This window comes from Ascaphus truei, chromosome 2, assembly GCF_040206685.1.
Source record: "Ascaphus truei isolate aAscTru1 chromosome 2, aAscTru1.hap1, whole genome shotgun sequence".
NCBI lineage: Eukaryota > Metazoa > Chordata > Amphibia > Anura > Ascaphidae > Ascaphus > Ascaphus truei.
Window position 1 is genome coordinate 16,949,669 of NC_134484.1, and position 25,117 is coordinate 16,974,785.

At 44.1% G+C, this 25,117-nt stretch overlaps 1 long non-coding RNA gene across 4 annotated transcripts in view; it reads left to right on the plus strand.

Moving 5' to 3' along the window:
- Positions 1-25,117, plus strand: part of LOC142475901 (uncharacterized) — a 76,773-nt gene that overhangs the window by 15,317 nt on the left and 36,339 nt on the right. For 2 of the 4 annotated variants that reach the window (XR_012791197.1, XR_012791196.1), the window contains exons 3-4: positions 12,597-12,667; positions 18,002-18,072. This is a non-coding gene — a long non-coding RNA (uncharacterized LOC142475901). Of the gene's footprint in view, positions 1-2,956; positions 3,880-12,596; positions 12,668-18,001; positions 18,073-18,662; positions 18,764-25,117 lie in introns of those variants that run through there. The other 2 variants (XR_012791198.1, XR_012791201.1) reach the window with 2 other exon arrangements.

The following is a 25,117-nucleotide window of genomic DNA, read 5'->3' on the forward strand; positions in this document are numbered from 1 at the left end:
ATTGTAAGGTGCTAGAAGAGGCGTAATAAACATACAGGACAGCTCCTTGCAAGAGGAAGGGAAAAGCTCCTTTTGTTAGCACTCGAATACAAGTGCAGTGAAATAATAACGTCATTTAAAACTTAACTTTTAATTAAAACTTATAGTAGAATAGTGTGACAGACAAGCAAAGACGTTTAGACAACACAAAGTATATTTAAAAATAAGTGAAACTTATAGCACAAAACTTTGAGAAATAAGTCATTCTCCCTATGTATCCCCACTGAATTGGTGAGTAGTGGGTGTGTGTGAAGATAATGCAATAAGGGTAGTCCCTAGAATCACTGAACAATGTATTCTCAAACACAAAACGAAGATATCTTAGAGGTCATTACCATCTAAAAAAATGAGGGGGTTTATCATAGCCACACTGTCTCCCTAACTGTATATAGATATAAATGATCAAAAGCATACTGATAAGGTATAGTTATCCATCGATTTGTCCACAAAAAGAGGGTATACAGGTTGGAACAGATATTGTACTGTTTATGAGTCACAGTACTAACAGCCATACCATTAATACAGAATTATAGTACCAATAGTGATTATTGTGTCCAGTAACAGGACAGGTTTTTTGCAGTTGTCAGATTAACTAGCTAAAATGTTGAAAGGTGACAGAAACAATGTAGTAGTATCTTGTACTTAACTATTTATCTCCCTACCGATATAAATCTATCCAGTTAATGCAGACCTAGTATAGTAGGTGAGTGCTAGTTTCAAATAATCACTATGTACTCTCAATCTTAGTTAGGAACTATATACACAGGAGCAGCCTCACTGTGCTGTTGATTGTACATAGTCAGCGACTCTTAAAAAACTGTGAACAAGGAGATGCAGCTGATCAAATAGAACCAGCAGATACTGATAACAGCCTCTGCGTGGCTCAGAGACAGAGTGGAGCTGTCGGATGGCTATTCACAACACATATAGTGATACATAGACATTTAGCCCTTAATATATCAGTCGCCGCACTGAGAACTTAGTCAAACACATTGTAGCCAGCATTATGAACATAGTGGCCACCGGGTGATAGAGAAAGTGGGATACATTAGTTGTAAAGCCTCATTTAAGTAATATCCCAGCCTTATATATGGGCCCTTGTTCACATATTGCAAGTGAATCTAGCAGTTTAAACCAATGTTACTTTAAAAAGGGTCGCCCATATACATAAGCAGCGGCCTTTATTCAAGCATTTCACGGAGCCGTTTTTGTGAACTCTGCTGTATTCCACGCGGCATTCACCGTTATTCTTCCGTGAATGCAGCAGTGAATGCCGCCAATCACACTAGTCACACATGTGTTTACCGCGGTTGATTTCTTTGAATTATCTGGATTCTGATTTCTTTGGGTGCAATTCTTCGCGTATCCGCCAGGTGGCATAAATGAATGAATTGTAATGTGTACACATATAGTACTGTGCTACTGTGTCAATTTTCAGGTGTTTAAAAAAAAACAGATAAAAAAACAAGTCTATAGTACCACAGTGATCCATTGTTAATCGACCTGGGTCCTTGAAGACGCTGAAGATGTTATCAAATTTAGGCGTTTCATAATAAAAATCTCTAAAACACAAAGCCGTGGGCATTTTTCTACATTCTTAAACCTGCACAATTGCTGGATGGACTGGACACCATGTGTACACCGTACACATAAAAAAAAACTGACTGTAGTTATGCATTTTTATTATGTTCTGCAATTAATGCTGCAACAGATAAGATGGCGACTTTATCAGAAATATATGAATATTTCATTTCGAACTATGATTTTTACTAATTTTTCCCAGACGTTCGTTGGAAGCGTTTGGTAAGGCAAACCTTAAGTAACAATCAGTGCTTTTTTTGCGTTACCCCTCCTGTCGGAGATAGAAGAGGGTATTGGTGTGTGATCCCAGAATTTTACAGTATTTTTGATCATGGCAAATGCAAAAGGAAAAGGTCGGGTTTAATCCATATAAGATTTGTCTATTCCAATCCAGCAATGCGCCTGCATCAACACCGATTTACAGTAACGGTCCGACCGTCAATGAAAACCTGGTGAACGGCAATTCTTGCTACCTGTCCCCGCCAGATTACCTGCAAAGTTTACAGCCTGGTTTCCAACCAGATTGCACATACCAGCATGCTTACAAACATGATTACCAGCTTCAGCAGCTGTCACTACACATGTAGCAGGCCAGCTGTCTCCTGTCAACTATAATGCAAACTACAGGAGTGACAGTGGCTCATCTCCCCCCATTTGGCAACGTTTATAATGAAGGTAAATATAATGTAGATTACTACAGTATACTGTATTACACTATACAGTATAGTATTAAGTTTAAAGCTGCAGTTCAAGCTGCCGTTTAAAAAAATTAAATATTCTTTTTTTTTTTTAAACAATATGTGTATCAATACAATATGCACACAGACAAGTGATTAGCTACAGTAAGCTGCATATCGGTCCGTTCTCCTGTAATCAATCACTTTGCTCAGGGTTATTTAAAGGTAATTCAATTCTTGCACAGCATTATTGAAAATATAGTCCTGCAATATGATTGACTGAGCAGTTACTACAGTAGATACAATTGGTAGACAGCTAGGGAGAGGGAGGGGCTCAAGAGCCAGAGCCTATCAGAAGGGGAAGGGGACAGTCACTTTGGAAATGCTTCCTACAGTACAATAGAAACATTAAAAATGTCTTTCAAATATTTTTTAAAAAAATGCTACAAGTTTGTTCTCATAATACAGAACTGATTTATTTAAAAAAAACACATGTAGGATATTGCTTGAACTACTGCTTTAATTCCCAATGACACGATACAGTAGTAGTGTACAGTATTCTTGCCATACAGTATCAATGCTTGTACTCATGCACACTACAGCGCGACTTGACGCATGCGCAATACCGGAAATTATAGCATCATTTATTTTTTTTACAGAAAATAAAATTTGACATCAAACGGCAAAAGATCAGGAGGAAGTTTGATGGAACTCTAATATTGCTTTTTTTAAATGTTGCTTGTGCATTGTGAATCTGATTTAAAAATCCAACGAGGAAAAAATTTAAAGTGACAATGTAATTTTTATTGAGAAGGAGAGAATAATTGTGAGATTTATACAAAACCTTATACAGTACTGTATGATGCTATGTTTTCATATTCAATACATTTTTATCATCACTACTGTTTTATCAATGATGTTGCATTTTGCGGTATAATTACAGTAGACTTGCATGTGTTATTAATTCTGCTAGGAAACCACAAGAATAAAAATTGATTGATTCTATATTTATTATTCAATAATTTTGCTAGGCTTGCTCTACTTTTCATACTGTACATTACTGTTTCTGTGAGTGATCTCTGTGAGTGTTAACTCTTTATTACGTTTTACAACTGTTCCAAGGATTCACGGACGCACACACATTAGACAAAGATGGACTAATTTAGTTGCAAAAGACATTCAAGTCGTTATCCTTAACTCCCCCGGGCCATGGGAGCTTCCTTAAGAAGCAAAGACACATTAACTTTGAGCATGTGCATGTGTAATAAGTCCTTCATGGGGATTTGGCGAGAATGACTTCGCATTCAATGTGAATCTCGACATGAGCTTATGGAATGAGTGATTTTAAGAAACCATTGTTTTTTATTAAACAATGTTTAATAACCATTAACAAAAAAAAACATTAACCATTGTTTAAGAAGCATGTTTTTTATACTTTATCAATTTTTGCCATTCTTAAAATCACTCGCTTTTTAATTCTACTGTACGAGGTGGCATACTATAATTTTTATTTGGGGGTGGGGGGTTTCAAATGATCCTGATGAACAACTTATTCTGATGAACTGTTCAAATGATTTCTTTGAACTACACTGGCGACACAGTTTATTACACTGCGGCCAGATCCGCAAGCCGGGAGATTTCCCGGCTTGCTAGTGGCCGCCCCTCGGCGTGCCGCGCGTCATAGACGCGCGGTCACGCGTCTTCGGGAGCGTGCGCCCCCTGCACGCGCGTCCAGGGGCTCCCCGAGGGAGCCCTGGTGTCCCGCGATCGCGGGACAGCGGCAGGGGGTTCCGGGGGACCCGGCGGACCCGGCAGCGGTAGGGAGAGCGCCCCGATCGGAGGGCGCTCTTCCGCTGCTTCGGCGCGCGCCCGTCACTCTCGGGCGCGCGCCAGGCTACTGCTGCGGCACAGAACGGGCAAATGCTCGAATAAACTGTGCCGCAGCAGTACAGGTACAGGTATAATACTGAACACCCGGACTGGCAAAGCTACAGTAGTTGCACCTTTCCCTCACCCCTCACAAAGCCTAATAAACAAAAGCGAATTCAACTGCTTATCGACACCTCCCCCCCCCAGATTATGTTTCAGGCTTTGATGAACTGTGTAGAGTCTTGAGGTCGGTTTCCCACACATGCGCACGTGTGATAAGTCCTTTATGGGGAGTTGGCGAGAATGACTTCACATTCAATGTGAATTTCAAGTCTGAAAACAAAAAACAAAAAAAGAGGCATCCCTTTTTTTTTCTCGACATGGGCTTATGGAATGAGTGATTTTAAGAAACCATTATGTGAAGTATGTTTTTTATACTTTATCAATTTTTGCCATTCTTAAAATCACTTGCTTTTTAATTCTACTGTACTGTGTACTGTACTGCTGGGGTGAGCAAACTTTTTATGCCGAGACCCCCTTTTTATCCATGAAATTTCTCGGGGCACCCCCTGCCTGATGTAATCAAAATCACATGAAAAAAAAACATTTATTAAACGGTATACAAAGTAAATACAAATATGTCTAAGGCCGCGCATATAGTGCCCGCAACGGCGACGTCACCCGTCTCCGCTAGCGAAAGTTGTATTTCGCTTTGCGGCGGCGGCGTGGGTGACCAGGCCATTGATTAGTTCAGGGGCTGTCACATGAGGCGACAGCCCCTAAAAAATCAAATATTGCTGGCTTCAAATAATCGCGTTGCCACGTCACGCTTACTATAAGCGCACGCGGCGGCGACAATGCATTTGTTTTCGGGCGACGTCACATCGCCGGCACTATAAGCGCAGCCTAAATACATACATACTTCAACAGCTCGCTCTTGCAAAATTAGGCTGCGTCCACGCTGCCGCTAAGAGCGGTGACATCACCAACTCTCCAAGCATGAGCGCAGGGTGTCCTGCATAATTTTGCAATCACGAGCAGGAAAGTGTTTACACTTTTTTTTTATTATTTCTGTACATTCATAGTATGATTGATATAGTGGCAGCCGACCCTTTCACTTGCAGAGGATCGCAGCGAAGCAGGTTGACAGCGGAGGAGAGCAGGAACACAGCGCTATTGTAGGGCAGACACCGGAAGGAGGGGCGTTTGACATCACAGCGCTGGGGTGTGCTCCTCCCCCGTACCTCCGACTCATGTGGCCCCACCTGCACTATTCTGTTTGGCCACCCTCGCGCGCACAACTTTTTTGCCTGCGCACCCATGTTTTGCCGCACGCACCCCGCCTAAATAATCTTGCGCCCGGGGCGTCCCCCCCTCAGTTTGTGCACCGCTGCATTCAATCACAACACCCACACACACACACACAATCACAACACCCACAACCAAAACACACACTCAATCACAACACACACACAGTCACAACACACACAACCAACACTCACATAATCACAACCAACACACACAGACAGACAACCAACCAACAGGCACAGCACATACACACAAACACACACACACACACTCAATCACAACCAAAACACTGCAGTTTATATATATACACACACACACACATATATATATACACACACACACACACACATATATATACACACATATATACACACACACACCTGGTGGGTGGTGGGAGGGAGTAACTAAGCCTGCTCAGGTCCCCCCATGTGCTGCTGAAAACGGGCGGGTAACAGACAGGAGGAGGAGGGCTTGTCTGTGTGCAGGGAAGGCCCCACAGCAAGGCCCCGCCCCCGCAGCAAGGCCCCACCCTCTAACACAGACACAGCAGAGAAGCAGCCTCTGCACGCTTCTGAGCTTCTGGCCGCCCGTGCACAGCTCTGCCCGCCCCCAAATTTCCCAGCACGCTGCCCATGCCCCCCCCCCTACATAATCTTGTGCCCCTCCAAGGGGGCGCACCCCCCAGTTTGCGCACCGCTGCTGTACTGTACGAGGTGGCATACAGTACTATAATTTTTAAACCATTTTTAAACCAAAGTTAAACCATGAACACACCAAAAAGCATATATAAAGAATGAACAATTTTATTTGTACAGAATAATAAAGGAAAAAGGAATAATACAAAGATTATTGTAAAGAATAAGTAAGTATAGATATAGGATAAAGTATCTGTTGTCTAAATTTAGCATAGGTTGAACTTGATGGACCTGCGTCTTTTTTCAACCTCATCTACTATGTAACTATGTAACTATGTAACTATGTAAGATACAACGTCGCCTCTTCTTCAAAATTTACAATCTTGTGTTTTTGTAGATTTGTATTGCCATGCAGGTACATATGCATATTATATAGAAATTATAACCAATCAGTATTGCACACTAGAACACAGCATGAGAGGACATTATTCACTACTTACCCATTCATTCTAAATTCTCCTTACAATTTTATTCAGTTCACTATATATCCATCAATAAGCATAATTACTGCTATATATTATATACAATGTTCGGATAGAGGTGACTGAGTAACCTTGTTCATATCACCATGACACGTAGAGGAATTTTATGCATTTTTTCATTGTAAATACTTCATATAATTGTGTATATTATAGATTTTTGATGCAATAAAATGTTGTTATTTTTTTTCGGTTTTACTATATTTGCTGGTTCATTTGATCATTTTTGATTGCCAATCAGATAATATCTGAAGGGTTATTATTGTCCCGAAATATCACTATATTAGGTATTGAGTGCAATAATTGGGGTACCTTGGATCATATCTGTATCTGTAAAGAAAGAGACAATATTATATATTTACAATTGCACCGTACATTATGCAATCCAGATTTTTGGGGGGTTTAGGGAGAAAGGGCATGACATGGGGAACCATACATTATGACTAAAGTACATTGACCACTTTACACATGAAATTAACGACAGTATTAAACCCTGACGCCAGTACAGTCCATTGTTAAACAGTATATTATGCTTTTGGGGGATGGGGGGGTGGAGGAAACAAAGCATGTATGGCATGAGCTATTGCACTTTAAAGTAGGACTAGAGGTTTTAAAGTACCTAAGGTTTTAGGGGGTTTGTGGGAAAAGGGCATGACATGTGGAACAGTACAATATCACTACAGTGCCTTGTATCTTCTGCTTTTGGGGGGGGGGGGTTGGAGGAGACAAAGCATGCATGACATGGGCTACTGCACTTAATAATAGGACTAGAGGATTATAGTTCCTTAGGTTTTGGGGGGGTTGAGTGGAAGGGACATGGCATGCTTGGATTTTAGCACTGCGTCTTACATGGCAGTATTGCTGGGAGAGTTTCCTGCACCAACGAGGGGGGGGGGGGTCCCTGCACATTGTCTTTACCAAGCTCCAGACATGCAAAATAGAAAACAAGCATTAAACAATGAAATAATTTTTCAAAATCAACAGATTTTTTTTAAAGATTAAAAACATTGGCGGCGCATCTTTATATGTAAATAAAGTTATAACTAGTAGTCATCCAACAAGTCGATGGACCTCCAGGGAAGAGCCCTTGTATGCCTCAAAAGGCTATTGATGCTGTCTCTCACGGTTTTCATAAGAAGACTGGTATCTTTAAAATTGCACTTCACTTCCTTCATAATTGTTCTCCTTAAATTTGCAGGTAGAGCCTTCTTGTATTTATTGCCTTCATAGTTGACATTTCGGGTCCACTCGCTGTACAGCTCAAAACTGACATGGTGTTTAAAGAGGAATGGGGCATATTTCTGAGGTAGACCACCACATCTGATCTTGTTTTCCTCCCTAACGCTCTGGGGCAGTTCTCTCAGGGGGATGCCTGGGAGCTGTACAGTCCTGGGTGCTGGAGTGGGTGTGCTTCTGGCAGCGGGTGGGGGTAGATGGTCGGGGAGGATGCTTTCATCCTGTCGTGGCCTAGCACTTACCGCGGTTGTAATCTCCTCCAACAGAAGGGTATACATTTGTTCTGGAGACAGAGGGGGTGAGCGTGGGGGGCCCATGGCGTGCTTGGTTTTGGCACCGTGAAGGTAAAATCCCGGGATTGAGACGGTGCACAGGGGAAGGGGGGTATGCGGTTCCTCCTTGGGAGAATAAGATGCCTCCAGGCCACCCTTCTGCTCCTGCGTCGAACATACAGGGGCAGGGACTCGAAGCAAAGAATAGAGCCCCACTATGTTCCTCTCAATCTTATCCAGATGAACACTTATGCCACCTATGCACCTATCCATAGTCACTATGGTCTCCAAAAGACGATCCATCTTGGCCTCGATTCGGTCCCTGTATTGCTCTGTTTAGTTGTCAGTGATTTGTCAGGTAATGAAGGGGTTAAATATACCCGCAACCCCCCCGCAAGGCCTAAACTACCACCAAGGGCCAATACCACCTACACCCACCCCAACTACAACAATAAGCTGGGCACTGGTGGTTAACCCTTTCATTGCCTTAGCGCTTAGCCGCTTAGGTAATTAAGTTGCCTGTAAATGCATTTTTATTGCATGGGATTCATGCCGGGGAACTCCGGTGCTGATATTAATCAGCTCCGGAAACTCCCGGCATCAATCCGATGCAGGAAAATGCGTTTTTTTTTCTAAGTCATCTCTCGCTGCTTTCTCAGCAGGTTCTTCCCAGCTTCACGCCAACTTTTCCTGGCGTGAGGATTTTGGGTGAAACTCGCCATTCTAGAGCTGCGATTAGCCGCCATAAACGAATTGAGGCTACTAGAATTGCACAAGCTTCAGAACCTGCCAATAAGTGGCTTATTGCCGCTCACCCGGTGATTTGTTTTTGATGGCTGCAAAAATGGGCGATTTATTCATTTATCGCCCACTTATCGAGGCTTACAGAATAGCAGTAGGTATTTTGGCCAAAATGGCCTCTCAATAAGTGGGTTATCGAAGCTTATAGAATAGGCCCCTACTATAATAGTGCAATATGCTTCAATTGGGTCTGAAGAGTTAGGTGAATTCTGTGTAATGAGAACTCACATTTTTTTAGAACAATTAAGGCATTTCCCACATCAATGGTGGATACAAATCAGGGTAACTTGCTTCTTGGTTTGCTTGTTGGAAATCAGAGTCTGGGTGTTTCCTCAATGTAGTGATGTGGTAATCTCAATAAAACAAAAATACAACCATAGTACGGATTGTAAAACTAGTTGTATTATATGGATGTAAACAGAATGCGCACTTACATTAATACATATAGAACAGGCATGTAAAACTATAGTTGAGTAGCCTCCGGTACTTTCACCGCTCCACCTGGTGCCGTCGTCTCCTCATCCACTGCACTTTCGGTATCGTATTTAGTCCCTTCCAGTGTGATCAGCTTGTGCGGACGGGGAAATAATATGGCCCGGTTTCAACAGTTGAGATGCGGATGATCGCTTACTGATGCTGGAACAGACTCAACGTGTTTCGCTTTGGAACGGCTTCGTCAGGAATCATATTCACTGCGTCTTATTATATATATACATCCTTATCTTGACACTGATTGGTCTAGAGAACACTTCTAAGGAAACTGATTGGTTAAAATTGCTTATGTGGGATGGACTTACAATAGCCGAAACATTGGACTTTTAGACATATTAAACCAATACATAATTAATATACACTACCAAATGTCTAACAGTCTCAGAAACTTTATTACAAACGTTGTAATAGAAAGTTAGCGGTGTGTGCAAAATATATTTAAAATAAATAAAAATAAATCAATGATCCCACTGATTTAACTATAAAATAAATTAAAATCCCTAAAGAGACTGTGAGCCAGTGGTGTGTGCATACCACATCAGTAAGACATAATCTGTTTAGAAGGTATAAGACATATTTTCAAATTATGATAAATTCATAAACATGCTAGAAAATCTATAATGATAGGAGTACATCTCCAATCTCTCAAATAAATCCTACATGGGATTTGGATATTGTGGAAGGGGTATCATCACATGCGACAAGCCCTTTGTCAGCGCCATCCCCCCTTCCCTACCCCCTCCACAATATCCAAATTCCATGTAGGATTTATTTGAGAAATAGAAGTACATCTCCTATCTTTACAACGTCCATTTTTTGCAAAATGTTAAAGACATTTTCATACAGTACCGTGAAAGTTCTAATCATTTCGCCATTAAAGTATTGCTGCAATTGTGCATTGGGTTAACATTAGCCAAGGGGCCTGATTTGTCTTGCTGGGAGCAGGAGACAGAAGTACTTGCACAATCAGAAGGGTTGAGGTCTGTTGCTCATCAGGTTTTTCCTCCTCACTGTCACTATGTATACTCAGTCAGTAATCAATCACCATCAGCCCCCCGCTGATTGCTGACTCTGGAACTGTAAAGTTATTAAATTACTGTATATCTCATATCCTTCCGTTCCGTACAGATATAATTAGAAACAGATAGTCACACTGGGGATAATTGATGCTCAGCATGGCAATGATATGCACTAGCTGCCTGCAAAACAGTTTGCTAGGATAGGTGGTTCACCTTAGCACACTCCTCAGAGAGTGAAACATGTTCAAACTCTTCCTCAAGCCTCATCCTCTAAACTACCATCTGATGCTGCATCATGCATGCTGTCTCGGGGGGATATACTGTACAGTGTCAAAGGTTGGTAAACAGCAATCATGATATTAACTACTTTCCGCATAACTGCAGTTTTAAGCATACACACTAGATAAAACGCTATTAAAAGATATGCCAAGGCATTGTATGGGATAATCAACATAGTAAGGCTCAGGTCCCTAAGGCCTCTTATAGATCTGGAAAACATGTTGTGTAGACATAACCAACTGCTAAGTAATACCCATCCCAGTAGAGGGGATATAATGAGTAAAATATAGCCTTAGTACGCGAGACTCCGCCACCTATATGGGGACATAAAACTACCCAAACCGTTTAGGCGGGACTGCACACCTGATTTATTAAAAAGAGACGAGTAGCAGTGAACGCTAGTCCATAGTGTATAGAGCCACTATTCCTCACTATATAGCCGCAATTTCTTATGGGTGTTCAGGGGCCTCTAGGTGGTCCCTGCGGGTGTCTGGGTGTCTCCGGGTGGTCCCAGTGGGTGTCCGGGTGTCTCCGGGTTGTCCCTGTGGGTGTCCGGTGGTCCCCGCAGTCCTCCGATATCAATCATGTGGAGGAATTTCATTACCTTAGTGGCTAACCGCTAAGGTAATGAAAGGGTTACAAATCAGGCTCTGCATACTGTAGTTGTTGGTACCAAGGGTGGGTAAGCATGTGTTTAGGCCTTGCGGGAGGGTGGCAGCCGCAGTTAACCCCTTCATTACTATAGCAGTTCACATGAAGGGGTTCAATAATGAAGGGGTTAACCCCTCACGCTACCCTCCAGCTAGGCCTAAACACCCACCGGGGGCAACCATCACCTTCACCCACCTCCTGTACCAACAATAGGAACGGGTAAAAGAGCTATTAACCAAAGATAGCTAATAGCGCTTTTACCCATTCAAAAAACAAAAAAAATACAGTGAAATACATTAAGATAAATACAATCCCCCCTTCTCCCCCCCAACACCAACACATACAGTACAGTAATGGGCAAAATGACTATTGTCCTGATATGGATAATAGTGCATTTGCCCATTTAAAATAAAACCAGCCGGCATAAAGTAAATAAAACTTGCACTTACCCCTGCCAGGGTGAAGGCCGTACACATTCTCATCATCACCATGTCCTCCATTGGCAGCAACAGTACAATAAAAAATACAATCTAATGGCCCCTAACCCCTTTTTCACCATAGCGTTTAGTAACCACTATAGTAATTAAGGGGTTAACACACCTTGCCCTGCTTCCCACCTGGCGGGCCTAACCACCCACCCTGGGAAACTACCACCACCCTCTACCCATTGATTGGCACAGTGGTACAACATGCCCATATAATATGGGCATAATTTTCCACTATGGCAGTCAATGATCAACCTAAAAAATAAACAAGCACCAAAAATAGTACATTTAATCAAAACAATCACCAAAAGAAACACACCAAAAATAGACAAAAATAAAAAAGTAAACAAAAAATCTAAAAACACCAAAAAAATCCCAGAATTAAAAATCAAAACACATAAAAAAATATCAGAAATAAAGACAAGAAAACACCAAAAAAAATCCTGAATAAAAATCAAAACACCAAAAATAAACAATCAACAAAGAAACCCAAATTATACAAAGCAATCAACAAAAATACATACTGTATAAAAGAAATAAAAGCAAGCATTTGCCAAAAAAACACATTGATTGTCACTGTATTTATATATAGCCCTAAAGGGGCATAGATAAATACATTGGCAAGCAAAAAAAATCAAAATTAAAAAATGCAAAAAATAATAATACCTGAAAAATTAAAATAACATACATTCAATGGTTTTTCTTACCTTTAGATGTCTTCGCCCTCCGATTGCCGTGGTATCAGGAAGCTCTCGATCAAAGACGCAATGATCGTCAGGTTCAAGTAAGTTGCTTCTTCTTTTCTACTATTCTACTGTTCTTCTCTTCTTTCTTCTGTTCTTTTAATCAGTTCCATGGGGGGTGGGGGAGATGTGTTTCTGTCATCTTCTTGAGGTCAAATGAGACAAGACAGGCCTTATATAAAGCCTGCAATGTCACATGTTCTGTCAAAGGACACACCTCCAATCCTATTGGATGGTTTGCCATGTGACAGGACCTCATTTTTTTTAAAGGATGTGACGTCATGTAAAGGGAGGGAAGCCAGCCAATAAGAAAGGCTGTGCTCCCCCCCCCCTTTAAGATGATGTCACCAAAAACAAGATGGCCACCATCACATGTTACTCCAACCAATCGGATTGTTAGATATGCCATGTGAGGCATTACATGGTATATCCCCAATCTGTTTGGTTGTAGTAAACCATGTGACACAGTCCATTTTTGATGAGGAGTTGCGTAGAGAATGACGCTCAATATCAGTGTATACACAAAATCATCATAGAGTTGAAAAAATAATTGGAGATAGGAACACTATGATTTATCCATGAGAGATATAGGTAATATAAATTTAAGGGGGGGGCAAAATAAAGACCTAGCGGTCAGTCAGCCCGACTACCGCAGATGTGGTCAAAATGCACACCCCTCTTAAAATATAAACATCCCCAATATAGGGTCAAAGGTAGTAGTATAAGGGCTATTGCCCATTACCTGCCCTTGGGGGTATATTGAAGTCCAGAAAACCAATGATGGATAGTAGTTCCACTGCGTGCAATCCTGATGTGTAGAAGCAACAGTTGAAGAGTAGAGCAAAGGAGCACTGTTACCGGAAGAAATCCTGAAGGAACAAATATCACGGGCAAACTCCAAGAATAAAACTGAGGATGTTTAATGCATAAGCTCACAAGGAGATGAACATGACCAACGCACCAACGCGTTTCATCCCGTGGGACTTTATCAAGGTGTAAAGTAAAAAACATACCTTCTCCTAGATATAGCTACCATTTCGCGTCAAAAATCCGCAGGGCCGCAGCGCGCATGCGCACCAGTGACGTGTCGCACCACTGTGACACCGCATCATGTCCGAGGTGAGTATGCGCGGCACACATGATTTCATTGGCCTGATGATGCGGATGACGTCATTTTTGGCGCGAAAACCCGGCGGGCAGCTGTATTTAAACCTGTGATAGTATAGTATACAGCACTTCTTGAAAAAGTTCTCTAGAACGAAACGCGTTGAAGTTTGCTGCTGTCCCACATCCAGATGACTTACCAATAAAGGAATTTTACTGCAAGACCTGCTCTCATCATCTTTGCTGTGCGCTGCACACCCTGGCCTTTGGTAATGGGAATATCCCTCCAGTCCTGCAGATAGGGTCTGGGGAAGTAAGTTAGCCATGAACGCTAGTCCATAGTGTATAGAGCCACTATTCCTCACTATGTAGCAGCAATTTCTTATGGTTCCCTCCTCTACACAAGCTCTGGACATGTTCTAGAATAAGAAAAAATGAATTGTGATACATTACATGCTAACCAAGCCACTTGAGCACATATTCCAAGAAATAGAAACTTATAATGGCAGTAGGCACTACCTCATCCCAATTATAATAACACTGACAATACCAAATCTCATGGAACCTTCCCCATGATCCATGATATTCAAGGAAGATGATAGAGACCGACGCACATTCTGCATCGTTTAACCTGCACAAGTACTTTTGTTGTCTATGTCATCACCTGCCTCTGCAGATACTAGTATTGCACAAGACTTTCAGTATTTTGTCAACGCATGGCTAATCATTACTCTTCCATATGCTTTGCCTACCATGATGGTAATGCAGATAAACAAGTGGCTAAGCATTTCTCACCCACCACACACCAGCTGCCTACTTTATGTTGTATGATTATAGACCATGTTCCCTCATCAACAAGAGGTGGTAATCTGTCAAACACTCTTTACTCCATGAGGCGGAATGGATACAAAGATTGGATATTATCTCACCATAGGGCTTAAACGAGACCCTTTACTGAGATGCTTCCTGAAATTTTAAGCTGTTCAGTGATGGGATAAGGTTAATTGAATCAATACGTCTGCAACTCCTGGAACAACATGTCAACTTAGATGTCAAAAAAACTACAAGACCAACAGACGACTGACTGCTTGTCTATCATCTTAATTGAATATCATGAATTGTGGATGAGGTTCCAGCTTGCTTCTCTAACCCACACTTCTTATCCACTATTTGCTTTTTCGATGAGTTTGTCCACCACAAAATTAAATCCTCAATACTTTATTCTTGGTCTCTGACAAAACTTGTACCCAACATGAGATTACATTTGTTTTGCTGTCGTAGATATGTGATTAGCACTTCATTACAGTACACTACCGACACACTTTATTAAAGTGTGGCCGGTACCGCAAGCCGGGAGATTTCCCGGCTTGCTAGTGGCCGCCCCTCGGCGTGCGCGGTCACGCGTCTTCGGGAGCGTGCGCCCCCTGCACGCGCGTCCAGGGGCTCCCCAAGGGAGCCCTGGTGTCCCGCGATCGCGGGACAGCGGCAGGGGGTTCCGGGGGACCCGGCGGACCCGGCAGCGGTAGGGAGAGCGCCCCGATCGGAGGGCGCTCTTCCGCTGCTTCGGCGCGCGCCCGTCACTCTCGGGCGCGCGCCAGGCTACTGCTGCGGCCAAGAACGGGCAAATGCTCGAATAAACTTGGCCGCAGCAAGTACATCAGTACTTCTCCTTAGTGAACAATTTGGGACTTGCCGTATACTGTACTTATAAATGTTGTCAATGTTCCAAACTGACAAACGGTGTTCATTTGATAATAAGTAGTTTATTGCAAAGTATGATCATACTCGTTCAAAAGTCTATAAGACTCTCTGCCAGGGAGTATCCAAGCAGGTGTTTTTTTGTCTAAAATGTGTTACTAGGCAGATTATACTAACCACTTCTTAATTCTTAAACCAATCATTTTACAGCACATTAAACCTAGATTAGGTTTATTAGAACTAGAACTAGAAATTAGAACTGGCTTAAAACATCTCTGAATAGGTACCTGGTACAATCCCTCACTAGGAATGTGGGCGTTACTTCAGGCACAGTCGTAAATCTACTTAGAAGCGAAACCCCCATCTACAGTACACCACACACACACATCTTACACACAAAATGGATACTAAAGCCATAACAGATTTTACTAAATGGAAACTGAACATCGCTTTCAATCCTTCTCCAGAGACCCCCCCCCCCCCAGTCCATTTCAGTAATATATCAACAGTATCTTCATTTCAGCAATATTATTTCATCACTGTACTCTATAGTAAGGTCTCAATTTCAAGAGAATTCTGGTATGGGATACTTTATTTATATACTTACAGGTTCTAATCAACTTTGACTTAACGTTTGATTTTACATACTGTTTCTTTACTTTGAGACTGCTTACAATAATATCTTTGCAGCTAATAACTACAGATATAGGGGCCTATTCACAAAGCAGTTACAAGTGGTTAAATGGTCGGTAAATGCCCTTATTGTGCAATACTACCTGCTTTGCTATTCACTATACAGTGATAAAAATGCAGTATCGCACTATAATGACTTTTTAATGACCATTAACAGCCAGAGGCAACAAAGTCATCCAACAAGCCAAAATCTTTTTTTTTTTTGCCAGTAACTGCTATTCACCAAACACTGATAAGCTTATCGGACTTTAAAAAAATTGCAATATTTTGTCGCCAGCTGAAAGCTGGTGCTAAAGATATTGCAAGATGCATAAATGCATTTTATTTATTTATTTCTGCACTGGATTGATACCAGAGGCCGGCGGGGACCCCCAGAGACCCATGGGACCCCCAATTGTCTCTGGGGGGTCCCTATGGGTCTCAGCGGGTTCTCACCGGTTTCCAGGGGCCTCTAAGTGGTCCCTATGGGTGTCCAGGGGCCTCTAGATGGGCCCCACAGGTGTCTGGGGGTCTCAGGTGGCCCCAGCAGGTGTCCGGGGGTCTCCGGGTGGTCCCCGCGGGTGTTAAGGGGCCTCTAGGTGGTCCCTGTCGGTGTCTGGGGGTCTCCGGGTGGTCCCAGAGTGTGTCCGTGTGTCTCTGGGTTGTTTCTGTGGGTGTCCGGTGGTCCCCGCTGTCCTCCGGTATCAATCTTGTGGAGGAATTTCATTACCTTAGTGGCTAACCGCTATGGTAATGAAAGGGTTACAAATCAGGCCCTGTATAGTTGTTGGTACCAAGGATGGGTAAGCATGTGTTTAGGCCTTGCAGGAGGGTGGCAGCCGAAGTTAACCCCTTCATTACTATAGCAGTTCAAATGAAGGGGTTCAATAATGAAGGGTTAACCCCTCACGCTACCCTCCAGCAAGGCCTAAACACCCACCGGGGGCAACTATCACCTTCACCCACCCCCTGTACCAACAATAGGAATGGGTAAAAGGGCTATTAACCAAAGATATCTAATAGCGCTTTTACTCATTCAAAAAACAAAAAAAATACAGTGAAATACATTAAGATAAATACAATCCCCCCTTCTCCCCCCCAACACCAACACATACAGTACAGTAATGGGCAAAATGACTATTATCCTGATATGGATAACAGTGCATTTGCCCATTTAAAATAAAACCAGCCGGCATAAAGTAAATAAAACTTGCACTTACCCCTGCCAGGGTGAAGGCCGTGCACATCCTCATCATCGTCCATGTCCTCCATTGGCAGCAACAGTACAATAAAAAATACAATTTATTCACATAGCGTTTAGTAACCACTATAACCACTATAGTAATTATGGGGTTAACACACCTTGCCCTGCTTCCCACCTGGCGGGCCTAACCACCCACCCTGGGAAACTACCCCCACCCTTTACCCATTGATTGGCACAGTGGTACAACATGCCCATAACTTATGGGCATGATTTTCCACTATGGCAGTCAATGATCAACCTAAAAAATAAACAAGCACCAAAAATAGTACATTTAATCAAAACAATCACCAAAAGAAACACACCAAAAATAGACAAAAATAAAAAAGTAAACAAAAAAAAATCTAAAAACACCAAAAAAATCCCAGAATTAAAAATCAAAACACCAAAAATAAACAAGAATTACAAAAACAATCAACAAAGAAACCCAAATTAGACAAAGCAATCAACAAAAATACATATTGTATAAAAGAAATAAAAGCAAGCATTTGCCAAAAAACGCATTGATTGTCACTAGATTTATCTACAGCCCTAAAGGGGCATGCAAAAAAAAATCAAAATTAAAAAAAACAATAAAAATACAATAAAAATAGCTGAAAATTTAAAATAGCATACATTCAATGGTTTTTCTTACCTTTAGATGTCTTCACCCTCCGATTCCCGTGGTATCAGGAAGCTCTCGATCAAAGACGCAATGATCGTCAGGTTCAAGTAAATTGCTTCTTCTTTTCTACTATTCTACTGTTCTTCTTCTCTTCTTTCTTCTGTTCTTTTAATCAGTTCCATGGGGGGGTGGGGGAGATGTTTTTCTGTCGTCTTCTTGAGGTCAAATGAGACAAGACAGGCTTTATATAAGGCCTGCAACGTCACATGTTCTGTCAAAGGACACACCTCCAATCCTATTAGATGGTTTGCCATGTGACAGGACCTCATTTTTTTTAAAGGATGTAAAAGGAGGGAAGCCAGCCAATCAGGAAGGCTGTGCTTCCCCCCTTTAAGATGACGTCACCAAAAACAAGATGGCCGCCATCACGTTACTCCAACCAATCAGATTGTTAGATATGCCATGTGAGGCATTACATGGTATATCCCCAATCTGATTGGTTGTAGTAAACCATGTGACACAGTCCATTTTTGGAAAGGATGTGACGTCACTCCCTTTGGATGACGTCACATCCTTTATGCGGTTTTTCTCCTGCTGCTCACATGGATGTGAATGCTCTCGTGCTTCCGTTGCCCGCCAGCCATCTAACTCCTCTGCTGCCCTGCTGACATGGTGATCCTCCTTCTCCCACCACCAGCTTCGTCTTCCTCTCCTGTCATCAGTCATTCCTGCCGCCACCATCCACCAAAGCCAGGTAAAGGAGGGAGGTGAGAGAGGGAGGGGTGAGGGAAAAAGAGAGGGGGGTGTAACCGGTACTTATCACTGTTTGAGAGAAACTGCCTCTAAATCCTGCAGGGAGCTGGTTAATTGCAGACAGGCAATTAACTAGAATCCACCTGGTCACATTAGAGCTCTAAGAAAAGCCTCCTGTTGGAAACAGGATAGAGATTCCTTTGCTCACATTTGGTCTGACAGAAAGAGAGCAGGGAAGCCTGCACACAGACACTGTCTTGAGAACAAAGGCTGTGCTGAGATCAAGACACCCAGACACCCAGAGACCTATATTTCCTGGACACAGAGGACCCAGGAACCTGGCAGAGACTGACATGGAGGGCCATCTGCTTAAGGTACCTCCTGAGACTTTGGGGTGATAGGATGGTAATGGGAATATCCCTCCAGTCCTGCAGATAGGGTCTGGGGAAGTAAGTTAGCCCTTACAAAGGGTTAGGAGTTTGTTATTTTGTTGTTTTTGTATGTTTTGCCTGGATAAAGGAACAGGCTCAATAAAGCCAAGATATAATTTCACCCAAAACAGGCTCCGTTTGCATACCTCTGCATAGTTCTCTTACATGGGGCTAGTGCCATTTTTTAAATATAATTTGTCGAGCCCTGTATATATATAAAAAATATACATACATATGTAACGGGTATTCCCTGTGAATACAGACTCTACTATAATATATTCATTATCACAGAAGCCTGTTCAGCTTGAAGTATATATTAAATAGTATGTGTATGTGTATGTGTATACACATGTGTATGTGTATACCTGTATGGCTCTCAGGAGCCCAAGCCTCAGACTAGGGAACATACATATAATTATCTCGGGGTACAGCGCCTCCACCTGGGAGGGATCCCAACGGAGTGGGAGGAGGCCCTCACAGGAAACAATCACGGTCCTCACACGGTTGTAAAACAGGACTGGCTTTACTACACATATGCACATAACTTATACTCTAATATTCATAACGTTCAACGTTGCACTTAGGTAAGGTATAACATACACCCCGCTCCCACCACCATGTATCCCCACACCGTGTCCAATCGCACTATACAAGGCCCTTGGCCACTCTCCACGTAAGTGTCCCCAAGTGATACCCCCACCCTTTAGGCGTGCTTCTTGCGTTGCTGTACAGTGTTGGTGCACTTGAAGAATTATACCTGCCCAGGGCTCCAACCCCAGGTTCCGCAGACTACGACAGGTATTCCACCCGATCCGACGTCGTCCTCCGCACCACGTTGGGTGAATTCCGGCGTGGATAATATCACCTTAGTCTCAGGGTCGTTGGTGGCGTTCTAAGCCCAGAACCCACCTCGCAGGGCTGCACTGCTTCAGCGCTGTGTCCCTGACTATACAAACGGCTAATGGGGCAGGGTCCCTATCTAGGGCCTGTCCCTATAGCACAACAAGCTACACAGTGGCTCAGGACCTAACTGGGACCTAGGGGGCTGCTGGCCTAATCCAGTGGGTCACTGATCCCTGCACTCAACTCCTTCCCCTAGCTTGTCCTGGTCCTGACTAACGTGCTTCTCAAAACCCCGTGAAATGTATCTAATCTCCTCTGCAGGGAGATGCTACAGTCCTATTGGCTCCCTGGCGTCACTTGGGGTCCCTTAAGGCTCATGGGACCTGTAGTCCCTGCTTAGAGCCCTCTTCTCATTGGTGGTGTGTTCGCACGCTTATCACTGTGCATGCTCGATCTACAGGGGCCTCCCGTCGCCTCGGTCCTCACTGCGCATGCGCGAACTTGCACAAAATTGCGGCGCCCTGCACGGGAGCCGCCAGAGCACCGGAGCGCTCCCTGCTCGGCCCCCACCCTCCAGAAATGCCGGCAGGTCTGCCTCTTGGCTCCGGCAGCACCCACGATCCCTCCCGGCAGCGGAGGTAAGAGGGGGTCGCAGAACAGAAGGGGGACCCGGCTACATCCTCCCCCTCGTGAAATCCCCAACGCCCTCGCTTGGGACGCAACTTAAACAACTATACACAAATACGAACACAACTTAACACATCGAATGACTTTACACGATGTTACACAACTCTGTGAGCATTACAATTACCGATTGTATTTTGCTACGAGACCACTGGTGAGCCTCATAATGGGGTGCCCCAATTTGGTCATAGGTTACCAGGTTTGGAGGGTACCTTACTCTTTGGCTCCTACTGAGCTGTTCTTCAGCAACTCCCTCTGGGGAGTAATAAGTACAGTCCTGAGGCTCAGCCTCTTCCCTTGAGGGGAGAAATGTCTCTGAACAGTCTCTGTTAGGCACAAAGCACAGGCTCTGTGGATCCAAAGGCTGGCCTGTTGGTGCCACCTTAGTAGACGTTGCCTACGGGGCCCTTTACCCGTAGCTCCTCCGGGAGATGCCCCTTCAGTGGAATAGTCCCTTTGAGAGGGTCCTTCCATAGGGTCTTCAGGAGTTTCAGAGTTGGGGTAATTAGTTACAGTCTCTTGACCAATCTCTGAGAAATCGGACTCACCGTTGAGCGGTGTGGCCAGTATTTCTGCTTCTTCGTCTCCCACTTGTGGGATGGGGAGAAGGTGATTACGATGCCAAACCTTTACCCGGCCTTCAGTGTCTTTGATGCGATAGACCGGGAGGCCAGGCGTCTGTGACTATCTCATATACGCCATCTCTCCATCGGTCCACCAATTTATGTTTTCCGGGGACTCCCAGATTACACAGCAACACAGCGTCCCCAGGACGTAGCTCCCGATACTTGACTTTATGGTCATATCGTCTTTTGTTGCCAGCATTCAGTTTAGCTGTAGACTTCTCAGCCTGTTGGTAAGCCTGCTGCAAACTGTCCTTGAGTCTTTGCACATATATGAAATGGGTAGCATTGTGTATCCCATCCGTTGATACTCGAAGACGCAAATCTACTGGCAGTCTTGCCTCTCGCCCAAACATGAGGAAGTATGGGGAGAATCCAGTGGACTCATGGCGGGTACATTTCTACGCATGTACCAAAGCTTCCACGTGTCGACTCCATTCCGTTTTCTGCGCACCCTTCAGGGTTCCGAGCATGTCCAACAAGGTCCTATTAAATCGTTCTGGCAAAGCGTCTCCTTCGGGGTGGTACGGAGTCATCCGTGATTTGGCAATATTCAACATTTTGAGCAATTCCCGGATCAGAGTGCTCTCGAAATCTCAACCTTGGTCTGAGTGAAGCCGGTTTGGAATACCGTAGTGAACAAAGTACTTCTCCCATAGTATTTTTGCTACTGTGATGGCCTTCTGGTCTTTCGTGGGGAAGGCCTGAGCATACCGGGTGTAATGGTCCGTGATGACCAGCACGTTACAGATTCCTCGGGTATCGGGCTCAATACACAGAAAGTCTATACACACTAGGTCCATTGGGCCAGAACTCTTGAGATGGGCCATGGGCGCTGCTCTGGTAGGCAAAGTCTTGCTTTGTATATACCAGGAACAACGGCGGCAGTGTTGTTCCACCGCTCCCCGCATCTTGGGCCAGAAGAAGCGGTCTCGGACTAACCCAAAAGTCTTCTCTACACTGAGATGCCCATGTTCATCATGTAGAGACTTCAGCACCATATATCTCAAGTTTTGGGGTAGAACCAGTTGTCGCCTATCAGGGTGATTGTGATATTGTACTACCCTATAGAGCAGGCCTGCACAACTCCAGCCCTCGAGGGCCGCAAACAGGCCAGGTTTTCAGGATATCCCTACCTCAGCACAACTGGCTCAATTAGTGGCTCAGTAATACTGAGGACTGGAGTTATGCAGGCCTGCATAGAGCAAGCAATTGTCAATCTCAAACTTGTCCACCTCACGCATTAGCAACGCGATCAAGTCTCTGGGAGCACTTTTCAGTAGAGCTGGATTCTTTCTTTGAACAGCTTGCCGAATTATGCTGATTACCGGATCTCTCATTTAGTAGTCCACTAGGTCTTTCCATCTTATGACCTTGTCGTGAATTACTGTATGTTCATTCCTTTTGGATTGCAGTAGGCGGCTGGGATAGCCTGCGACTGGCATCCTAAGGAATCTGCAACCCGTAGTTCGGAGGCCACTTGATCATTGATGACGGCCACTATGCTACACATCGCTCGCATCCCAGGTCCCGGGATCTCTTCCCATTCATCATCATCGGGGGTAGCACTTAGTCCTGGTCATCGGGATAGAGTGTTCCAATGTTCAAAGGCCCCGGCTTATACTTCAGAGAGAATCTGTAATTACATAGGGTTGCCAGCCATCGGTGCCCTGCTGCATCCAACTTTGCAGAGGTATTGATGTACGTGAGGGGATTGTTATCCGTCCTTACCTCAAACGTAACACCATAAAGGTAATCATGGAGTTTTTCTGTGATCGCCCATTTCAGAGCCAGAGCGAGAGCGTTCATGGAACGGAGTGGCATCACTCAACCTAATGGTGTGTTGGGCGCTGCGACTGCGAACCCACATCTATCTCACTTGTTGAAAACACCGCCCTTCTTTCATTCAGCTTGGCCTTCCACTCAGTTGACAGCGTCGAGTCTCCGAAGTTTAAATCCAGATCGACTAACTGCTCACCCACTGCAGCGGCATTCACCTATGGCACTGTTTCCACAGGGCTGACCGGATATATGCTGCCCAAACTTCGTCCTGCATCAATGTCCATCAGGAATGGAGAGATGTTCTGAACATATACGTAGGTTCGTAGAGGAATTTTGGTCGTCCACTCTCTCACTTCGGGTATTACCCTATACCCTCTCTGAACCTCTTCTTCAGGGGTACTCTCCAGAGAGAAAAGATGATTGGTCTCATCTCGATCGGGATAACAGCACCAGACGGCCATGCGTTGCACTCCCCCTGGTAAAATGGTCGTCAGTCCACGCTGACGATTGTAGAGGTCCCCGTGACGCTCTAAGGCATATACTCGGTTGCACTCCTCCCGCAGTACAGGGTCAAGGAGTGGATTAAAATATCTTTGTCCCACATTGTTTATGTATTTATTATTTTTTATTAACTTTATTCACATTATGCTGTTGGTAATTCACAATTGATTACCCTGTATCTCTACTGTCATTCTTCTTCGTTTCTTTTTCTTTTTCTCTCTTTCTTTCTTTTCTTTCTGCAAAACAGAATTAATTAGTTAATTATTTCCAGCTGTTTTGCATGACGGGGTGTGCGTTATATACCCAGGGCCTCCCCTTTCTCTGCACTCCTTGAAAAAGTGCCATAGTAGGCGTGAAACGCGTGGGAGAGTCTGTTTGTGCTGTTTGTTTTTTGTTTTTTATGTAGCCTAATAAAGTAACCTTTTTAACTTCTACGCTGGTGAGTTCTTACCTTTTTTTGGAGCGGATGGACTACCGATTCTTCCCCTTCTCCGCTGTCAAGGAGTGGATTAGGCATTGGTAATTCGTTGGTCTCTTTCAGGTATGCTCTGATGATGGCTCGCACTATGTCAGTATTCGTTCCCAAGATGACCGGGTACTGACACTGTCCTTGAGGCTTCGGACATACCATTGCCTCCACCTGCATGGGATGTTTCTGGCCGGTGTTCAGTTGGAGTATCTCCAGTTGAACTCTCACAATCCCGTCGATGGGGTAATCTTCGTTACTTAACCCCCTTACCTTCATATGTTCCGCCGACCGTAGGGGACAGTGTTTGAGGTGTTGGTCATAGAATTATCGGTATATTATGGTAACTTGGGATCCGGTGTCCAGTAGAGCAGAGGCATAGACTCCTTCCACTACCACACGCACGATGGCAGATGGGCCTACCTAATTGTAAGCATCCCCGGACGGAGTTCCATCATTGGGGCTTAGGTCAGTAGGAGCTTTGGGAGGCGCAGGGGTGGCCTCGGATGTCTTGGCTTCGGTGGTCTGTATCCGGCAGATCATGGACATAGCCGAGCTTCCTTTACTTGGAGTTTTTTTTTCTTGGTTGACTCCTTCAGGGCACTCTCTGGAGAAATGGCCCTTCTGTCCACAGCCATAGCAGACGATATCCTTGGGATCAAGTCGTCTCGGGTACGTGGGGGAAGATCTCCCCGAAGTTCAGCATTTCAGTGAGGGCGACTTGGGAGGCTCTTCTTCCTCTTTGACCAGTTTCTTGACCCGGCGAGCGGAGGCTCCCGGGAGGTCACTCGCAAGATGATCTTTGACCTTGGTGGCCGTATGCAGCTTGGTATAGGCTTCATGCCCCTTGACGGTCCCCAAAATGTCCATGAATGTAGGGGGAGGCCCCCTAATCATGATCATGATCACTATGTGATGCGTGGGAATAGCCCCTCGGAGGAACTGCTTGCGCCGATATTCGTCCATATCTGAGGCTCGAATGAGGCTGCAAGTTCATACTGTTACTCTCTTTAGCAGGTGATATTGAACCTAACCCAGGTCCTCCCATTTCAGCTCTGTCCCATGCCCC